Below are 7132 nucleotides of genomic sequence, written 5' to 3' on the forward strand. Positions count from 1 at the left end.
GCTAGAAATCAGGTTTGTATACCCGTGATGGACAGACCACAGATAGCCCATTACGTGACTGTGTACCTTATTATAGAGAAACTTCTGCGTATATGTTTCTGTATTTTTTGTGTGTGAAAATTTCACACCATGAAATGCTACCTTAATAGTGGTTTGCTATATAGGCATCTGTATATATGTAAGTTACGAAAACCGATATATCACAGTTCAGTTACACTCAATATCAAAACATTAAAACATTAAACCTTCACTGAGTGTTACTGATTACAAACAAATTTATTAATGTATATTACTTTCTCTATTCTTTTATTACACACTTTTATATAAAATTTGGTTAAAATATGTCGAAAGTTCTCGATAGATTGTTAAGGTTTTCTGAAGTTGAAACTAAGACATTAGTAAATTTTGACACTTCTTATTGGGTATATTGATTTATAAAAGATAAATTTATTTATTTTTTTGGTAAAGAGATTGGTTTTAACATTCACGTACGAAACATCCGAGTCAATAAAATAGTTTTATATTTAGAACTTGACAATTACATGGAGGTCAAATACTAAATCAAAAATACAGGTGATGGTACTGTTAGAAAACTCAACATGGTCACTGCAACTCTCTATAGTGAAGGTTTATCTAAACAACTATGAAATAGGCCAAATATGAGCTAAGTCTTGCTCTTGTAGTAAAACGTTTTAATGGCTCGTCTATAAAGGCATATACAATTTGCAATGTTAAAACACACACCATAAAACATACATAATCAGAACATTGAAGATTACGATGAAAAAGTGCAAGCGAGTAACAAAGTTATGGTAAGCTTAACTTTAAAAAAGTTTTGCATATAACATATAGTTCTTACAAACTTGTGGTTCTACACAAATATAAACGTATTGTTACATAATGTCTAAGCACAAATTTCATTATGAAAACAGCAACCCCGTCATTAAACATAAAATGTCTCTTCACCCTGAATTATGTTTTTGTACAGATATCTCTCATCAGCACATTTACTTGGGTGTAATGTTTGCTTTCTGCCTCGTGCTGAATTCCACATATTCAGTTCACTCAGCTCTTCTTCCATATTTTGAGAACCATCAAATTCACCAACAACTGTACCCTGATCTTCTCCAAAAACAACTGTATCTCCTTCTTGAACTGTTTTACCCTTAGTTACCTCAGTATATTGCCATAGCAACGATAACCATTGATCATCAGAGATGAGCTTCTTTCCCAGGAAGACTACACGTAGCGAACGTGATGCCATTTTCCAACCTCTAAGTCAGAGGGACACTCAATATTTATCTGTGTTTTACCACTGATAATTAAACTTATAATATTCCTTGTTTCCTGATTAGTTAGATTCTCATTATTCGTTGCATCTAGGGCATATGAAAATACATGGAGTCTTCTATCTAAACGATGAACTTTGAACCAAGAAAAGAAGGCTAATTCCTGAGGACTTGTTAAAGTACCATCCATCACCAAACGAGGGAAATAACTGGCTGAAGAAGGAATAAATTACTGCTAGTTTCTCCTTCTTCCAAAGCATACGACAAACTCAACGAGTTATAGGACTGAATAGTTGCACGATTTCTATAATAAAATGATAAATGAATAAGAAAACAACCAAACACAGACTTCTAAATTCATTGCTGTTCTGTTTTTATCCATCAAAAAAACTTTTATTACTGTTTTTAGAGTATAGAGCAGCAATATGATTCTTTTGAATTCTTATCTAGTGTAGTAATTCAAAAGGAAAAAAAATAACGCAATAAAACTGACAAGACAGGCATTTATCTTCAGTGATGAATCTTGAATTATTGAATGTTGTATTGATGAAGCGGAACTTTCAATATATTTTATACGTGATTGAATAGTGTTTTTGGTTAAGAGTAGAGTACTTTATCCACCTTTGATGCTAGACCCAAAAACGGAAGGAAACATAACATACATATTGCCCGATGAGCTTCAAGTAACATACAAATATAAATTGAATAAAACTAAAAATAGGAAGGCAAGTCATACTAACATCATAACAAGAACAAATGAGTTTAACAAATCTGCCCCACAAGATAAAACCCTTCTAAACCAAAGGAACAGATGAAAACTGAAGTGGTAGTCAGTTATCATCGTCCCGGTGTTACAGCGTTAAATTTGTGAAATTATACTGTTAGAAACCTAGCATCGGTAGCTTTGTGTTTAATAATGAACATGAAACTTCAACCAACATAAAGTACATTTTAATATTTTTATATATATTAATACGTATTTTATATTTAAAAATATGTGTGTGTGTACGTACATATGTCTGAATATTTAATCTTGACCGTTTTTATACATATAAAACGCTTTGAGTGAAGATATCTTTTTTGTTATTGGTTATTATTTTAAAGTTTATTAACAATAAAATATTTCATTAAATATGGGATTCCATCAAGAGCCATCAGTAGAAAGTATCAGTTTTATTGACACATTCTCATACAAAGCTCGAATATCTCATTGTTGTTTTCATACTTCCTTCATTGGATCCACTCAAGTAGGAATTTAGGCCCCAGCTGTCACAAGAATGTATTAAGACAGATACCGTGTTTTGAAACTCTTCGCCACTCCTATGATACTGAGTCCCGGTATGATGAGGTGGTTTAGGTACTTGATTCGTAATTCGAGGGTCGCGGGTTCGATTTGCCTTTGCAAACATGCTCGTCCTTTCAGCCTTGGGGGCGTTAATATGTGACTGTCAGTACAACTATTAGTTGATAAAAGAGTAGCCGAAGAGTTGCCTATGAGTGGTGATGACTAGTCTTACTTGGTAGATTCGGGAGATAGCCCGATGTGGCTTTGAATAAGAAAAACACACACTAATCTACACTGCTAAATTAAAGACGTCTAGAGCAGTTATCCCTCGTGTAGTTTTGGATTAAATTAAAAAAAGAAACAAATAAACCATTAATTCTGATATTCATTCACCTAATTGTAATTTCTAAATTAAACATTTTTTATTAGCAGTGAATAGTAATTAACCAATAAAATTATTATAAAAAAAAGATACATTTAAACAAAATTATAAAAATGCATTCCCTCGAGTGTGGTGTTTCATTTCACATTACTGTCTACCAACGTAAATATTATTTTTCGAGTGGTCCTTCTAGTTTTTCTACGTTTTCACTTTAACAAAATGGAGAAGAGGAAGAAAAATTTTAAAACTTCTTTGAGTACTTATTTCTATTAATTTGATTTGTTTGTTTGTTTTTCGTATAGCAAGGCCACATCGAGCTATCTGCTCAGCCCACCGAGGGGGAATTGAACCCCTGATTTTAGCGTTGTAAATCCGGGGTGTTGTTAGTTTGAAACAATCCTGAAGCTGTTGTTATATATTCGTTCTAACAATGTTGGGGTGTTGTTTTTTTAATTTAATATTAACGGTATTACGGAATGTAAAAAAGAGATGAAATGCTGATTACATAATAACGGCAGTATTATTATTTCCTTGTAATTGTGGCACGACATGGCTAGGTGGATTAATGTGTTCGACTCGTAATCTGAGGGTGGTGGGTTTGAATCTCCGTCGCACCGAACATGCTCGTGGAAGCGTTATACTGTGACGATGAATTCCTCTATTTGTTGATAAAAGAGTAGCCCAAGAGTTCCTGGTGGGTGGTGATGACTAGCTGTCTTTCCTCAAGTCTTACACTGCGAACTTAGGGACGGCTAATGCAGGTAGCCCTTGTGCGCGAAATTAAAAAAAAAAGAAACAAACAATCTTTATCACAGTTCGAGGAATGAACTACAGCTAAAAAAATGTGAAATTGAAATCCAGCAAAGAACGCAGAACACATCATATACAATTTCAAAATAAAATAATTTTCTATTTTTTTAAATATAACAGAAAATAATCATATACATCTTAACAAATGTATCAGTTTTTATCCACCACTTGCTAAATGATGTTTGAATACATAATACCACGTTTCGTAAGAGATGTTATTAAGTCGTTATGATACAAAAAATGAAACACAGATAACATAACATACAAAATATAATTATAAATTTCTAATATATTGTTTGATCCACGTGTAATACGACTATCTTTATCACTGCAAATGGCTGATTTTTAATTTAAAATGGAAGATATATTTTTAAATTCTAACGTTTACTGTAGTACTGGTAACTGTAATAGAAATAACGAGAAATGAAACATTATTCTCGATATCATCACCTTGTAGATAAATTTGTCGACTAAACAAAAGTAATAAGAGAAATTAGTTTAATATTCTATAAGTCATAAAACAACTATAGATCTTTATGTAATTAGAGTCTAATGGTATTCTAATTTAGCTATCAATTGTAAAATATAGAAGGAATAAACATGTTACTATTGGTTAAGCTTCGTGCTCGGCGGTAAATATGTAATATCAAACTCTTAATAATTAGAAGTTAATGAATAATATACAGAGATTCCTAGAGGTAGTTTTTGTTCGATGCTATTTGTTTCTAAAAATGGGATAGAAGAAAATAGAGATTCATACTCAAATGGTGACAAACAACTATAAGAAACCTTCAAATAAACATTTTCTGGTGAAACAGTTCAACATATTAGGGATGTCTTTCTTTACTGCTACTTAGCCACTCTTACAGCCGTTTCCAAGAAAGAATAATACAGAGCACAGAATGGTCAAAGAGGAGTGAATCCAGTGAATTTGTGTTACATCTAGAGATCTCGATAATTAAAGTTTGGTAGAACTTCTGAATCAAAAATAAACTAGACATTACAGAAAATGTCACATAATGAAATATGCACAGATTACACTGGTAGTACCATTATATTAACTTTATTATATTTTCTCATTATTGCAGAAATATCATCTCTTGTGACCTAGACCTCGAAGGTAGTGTCAATATCATCTTTTTATCTAATTAAAGCATCTCATACGTTTGTGAATTTTTTTTATACGTATAAAAATGCTGCACTGGTTTGTGTGGCAGTTACTAAAAATCAGCTAGAAGTGGTATTTTTGCTTATATAAAAGAATCTATATATACCAAAAGTTATGCTTATATTCCTGGGTGATCCACATTAAACTAGTGTTAGTCACATGTAAGAGAACTACAAATGTATAATAAAAATGTAAATGTTTCTTTTTCCGCATTTTCTACTTTTATTTTATTTTTTATTTTCTTTAAGCACTTGCAAATTATTTCTAGAATGTAAAATAGATGTACTGTGTCAACCTCAATTTTACGAAATCCATTTCTTTAGTCAACTGTTCTCGCATTTCTGTGTAGCTGTTCAGCTATATTCAGGCTTAGTTCTTAGATAGCAGTTTCTAAAAATTAAAAATCACCTTGACAATTAAACTAGAATATTACCACTTTAATGAATATTGAGAAGGCTCATCATCTCACCTTAAGATATTAAACTTCCATTACGAAGTTTAAACTCGTATAAGCCCAGTAATGGTTAAGGATCAGTGTATTTATTTAAATGCCAATTTTACAGAAATTTGTTTAGCAGAAATATTTCTAATTGAGTAATTTTATTTTCCAATTTCAAAACAAAATCAATAAAAATGGTTATTTTATTTTGGTTCAAGTGACTCAACCAATATTTTTAGTCTTCGAGAAGAAGGTAAATTTACACAAGATTAGAAACAACCATGTCAAAGTTCGTAAAGAATGTTGCTATTAAAAACGGATGTTTTTTGTTTCAAAACAAAACTATCTCAGACTATCAATTGTGTCTACTTTGAAGAATCGAACTTTCTATTTGAGCGTTGTGTGTTCGTAGACTCAATACTGTTCTACAAAAAATGAAGTAAGCAAGAAACCAGCGAAAGTAATATTACATCAAATAAAGTTAACATTATTATAGCTAAAAAAGTAAAGATTTAACTCTCAACCAGTGTTATTTCTCCTTGTCTAATTGTTTTACTTAAATCTACGAAAACATCATTCTGGAGGTTTGGGTTAAGTTATTCTTATATAAACAGCTTGTGATTCTCTTTTGTATTCTATACTTATAATAACGAATTGTATATACTGCAACATAGAATGTATCAACTTTGAAGCAATTAAACTGTACTTTGATTTTAACAAATGGTTGTGAAAATAATATTCTGCTGAATTTTGTTTAATAATATAAATGTCTTTTTTAACAATTGTTCCATTTCAGTAAATTTTAACTGATGTGTTGTCGGACAGTTTGAAGAGTTGTGTAATGAATTCTCAACGAACTTTGCCGAAGCAATAAAATAAGTTAACCAATCAGATAAATTAAATAAAATCATTCTTGGTGATTATCAGATCAGTTTTGTTTCTTTCAGAATTTCATACACGTTCCCTCTAGAGTTAAAGCAGCTAGCCAATTGTATTTGTTGAACTCTTAAATTACTGTTGTTTAACCAAATAGGATTTGACCATTAATCTTATAGCACATCCATAAACTCAAAGATAGTCAAGTGGTTGTGTGGTAAAGAGACTCGTACAATCAATCCTCCGATGCACAGTTTGTGTACACTAACCACTAGACCACACGCGATCCTTGAAATGATACCTGTATAATATACTCTTAGATTTTCTACAAGATTTAAGTAACACTATTTACAGGAGACTAAGTAACATAACTTTTCACATCTGTTGAACAGTATGTTTGTTCCCATGTAGCGAAACTCGTAGTTCCATATCACAGAGTGCTTAGTCCAATGCCGTAGATTGCTGTGAACTGTATAATCTCATATCACAGAATATGCAGTTTCATAAAGATGATAATATTTAGCAGAATAATATTTCATAAAGAACGATGTTTTGTTAATAAAAACTTCTTTAGAGATATTTAGCCATTTGAGATGTAAATGTGTTTTTTCTTTAAGGAATCGTTTTAGAGTGTTTATCTCTCAAATATTGATTTTTGCCAGTAAAAATGTTTAATCCACTGCATTCATTATATTCTTAAAAAAAGTGGAAAAGTCAACTGTCTTATCTCGGAAGTATAGCCAGAATGATGAAAGAGAACTGTATGGTATCTAAGCGAAAGGAAATAAAAATTTAAAAGTGCAAATCCTTGGAAACGTGTTCAACATTCCTTGGTTCAATATGGGATAAGTATATGTGTACGCGACTGTCAACTATCAGGATA

General features: G+C 31.4%; 1 pseudogene; it reads right to left on the minus strand.

The window, feature by feature from the left end:
* Positions 1-855: 855 nt before the first annotated feature.
* Positions 856-1515, minus strand: LOC143225181 (C-reactive protein 1.1 pseudogene; annotated as a pseudogene).
* Between the last annotated feature and the right edge of the window lie 5617 nt (positions 1516-7132).

Source organism: Tachypleus tridentatus, chromosome 1 (assembly GCF_004210375.1).
Source record: "Tachypleus tridentatus isolate NWPU-2018 chromosome 1, ASM421037v1, whole genome shotgun sequence".
NCBI classification, from domain to species: Eukaryota; Metazoa; Arthropoda; class Merostomata; order Xiphosura; family Limulidae; genus Tachypleus; species Tachypleus tridentatus.